This window comes from Bidens hawaiensis, unplaced genomic scaffold (genome assembly GCF_021521415.1).
Source record: "Bidens hawaiensis isolate Kalapana, Puna unplaced genomic scaffold, B.hawaiensis_p1.1 tig00020643_1, whole genome shotgun sequence".
In the NCBI taxonomy this organism is placed as follows: domain Eukaryota; kingdom Viridiplantae; phylum Streptophyta; class Magnoliopsida; order Asterales; family Asteraceae; genus Bidens; species Bidens hawaiensis.
The window spans coordinates 272,816-275,404 of record NW_027493158.1 but is presented as its reverse complement, the minus strand read 5'-3'; the positions used below and the strand labels follow the sequence as shown (position 1 = coordinate 275,404).

The window sequence follows — 2,589 nt, the reverse complement described above, 5'->3', positions numbered from 1 at the left end:
TTATCATAGGGTTTGAATTTTTACGACATTTGGGGATTTATGATTTGGATTTTGATGTTATGATTTCGGGATTTATGGTTTATAAGATATAAGCGTTTAAAATAAAAGAAAAAAAAAACAAAGAAAATAACAAAGTTACCAAATTAACCCTGACTTAACGGAAAAAATAGACGAGGTTAGAAAAAAAATACTGAAAATGCAAGTTTTTTGAAACTCAGGTAGCCATTTACACAAAATAAAGAATATGTACTAAAGTTACGTAACTGGCCAAACCACAAGTACTAAAATGACACTTAACTCTTAAAACAATGACGAAAGCTATATTAGTAAAATGATAATCATATTTTAAGATCAAAATCAAAACAAAGTTGAGCATTTTATATACAAGTTGAACAATTTGAAAAGGAAAACCAGAATTCGGTTTCTAGGTTCATAATAAGTCGAATTATAAAATTTCAAATCTTATATTCATAATAAGTTGCTACAACATTTATCCCCAAGCAAACAGAACATACTTTTAGCACCTAGTTACGCATAAAAAAGCCACAGAATAATTGCTATACTTACCTTTTAAGCGCGCTCAGTTATCTCCTATCGCGCCCAAACTCCATCTGGTCCTTTATCCTTGACTATAGAGCTTGTTTTTTCAGGGTATAGCAAGCAGGCCTCTGTGCCATGGGACCAATGGTTTAGTCATGTCAATGCAAATCGGCACACACGCTTATAAAATTTGAAGATTAAGTCAACTCACCGATGCTGATACACATGATTTAATATCTATTATATGCCTTCCCATAGTCTTCATGCCTTTGACTTTGAAAGTCACCATAACCTTCATGTGATCTTGAAGAAGGGTAATTTTCGACATCCGGATACCTTATTCTTACATCCACTGGCATATTGCCACCATCATTAGGATTCCCAGCAACATTTTCATATTCAGATTGTTTGTAATTACACGAACACGGACAACTGAACAAAAAAAACCCGTTCGTTTAATTGTTCAAATCTGATCGTTTGTTCAGTCAATACTGAACAAACGAATAAGAGCATGCCCCTTTCGTATCGGTTTGTTAACAAGACTAGTTTTCACAAAAAATACCTATGAAATTATTACAAATATATATGCGCGCACACACATGAGTTAAATTATATTTACCTCGCGATGTCTGTTGTTTTCCTCATCTTCTTCCATATCTCGAATTTTTGTCATCTCCATTGCATCTCTGTTATATTCCAAATGCAATTCCTCTAATGTTTTTGGGAAGGTAACATAATCACATTATTCTTGAGCATAACAACTTACCTCTTGCTGCAAAGCACAGCAAGAAACAACATTATTCTATAACACGAGACATTTCTTAAACTACAAGCATGCAGTCCCTACCTCGTGGGGACCCTCTTGGTAACTTCTGCAAATCTTCACGCATAAACATCGGGTTATAACGTGAGCTAACCGGACTTCTGCCATTTGGTGACCGGGATCTAATAATATTTAAACTGGAACCAACTTTTATGTCACCTTCATTTTTAATTTTGTGAACAGCATCTACGCCTTTGGCTAAGATCAGCCTATCTTTTCCACTAACAATTATAAATTTTTCCTCAACTTTAATTTTGCACCCGGTATCTTTTTCAATTTTGCTTATAACTCTTTTAGGAAAGAGTGCTTTAACTTGAGATTCTCTTGCAGGAACCCTTTCGAAGAAATCTTGAGATTTGCGATTAGCTCCAAGAGTTGATGGACAACCCTGTGATAATTAACCGAAATTAAAGACACAATAACCCAAGTCATAGTTTCATACCTGAGTAAAGTGACCAGATTCTCTACATATTTTACATATCATTTCTTCTTCTTTTCTTTGTTTTCCAATTCCTCTCTGTAGCTTTAGACTTTGCCTCCCAAACCTTAGCATCCCGGCTAGTAAAATCGGCGGGAACAGCATTTGGGTCCAGGGCTTCCTCTTCTTCATCTGAACCAGCATGAGACCTTTTATTTGTCATTGAGGTGTCGGGTACGGGTGCACCAGTTGTATTAGTTCTTAGAGGGCCAGTGTATTCTTTGTAAAGATGACTGACATCGTCATCGTAATCAATGTCTAAATCTTCTCTATTAGCCATCTTTCAATTGTGAAAAACTATCACTCCCTGATAAACACGCATGCCATCAAGATCAAATCAGTAATCTAACAACTAGAATGAGAGTTTATAGGACTCAATACAGTACAGGTTTTAAAGATTCTTGTATCCGAGTAGAACATAATCCATAAGCAGGAGCGTTATGCTGACCACAGTTATAATTTATTACAAATTTTTGATGCTAGAATCTAGAGATTAAACAAATTAAAAAAAATGAACAAAAAAATCGTCAGTCAGACCATGCATGGTGATTATTAATGAAGTGTGTTCATGGCTAAAAAAGAAGAAAGAAAAAGCATTTATTTTCAAGATTGACTTTGAGAAAGCTTTTGATCAACTTAGTTGGGACTTCCTGGATTCGATCCTATCCCAAATGAACTTTCCCGACAAATGGCGCAGGTGGGTTAGGGGTATCCTATCTTCGGCTCGGTCGTCGATGTTGGTCAACGG

General features: G+C 35.7%; 1 pseudogene across 1 annotated transcript; it reads right to left on the bottom strand.

Moving 5' to 3' along the window:
- Positions 1–300: 300 nt before the first annotated feature.
- On the bottom strand, positions 301–2,129 carry LOC143561228 (uncharacterized; annotated as a pseudogene). The gene is made up of 4 exons (XR_013140269.1): positions 1,806–2,129; positions 1,388–1,751; positions 1,160–1,284; positions 301–318 (listed from the first exon to the last, which is right to left on the bottom strand). The product of XR_013140269.1 is annotated as an uncharacterized LOC143561228 (transcript).
- Positions 2,130–2,589: the final 460 nt, after the last annotated feature.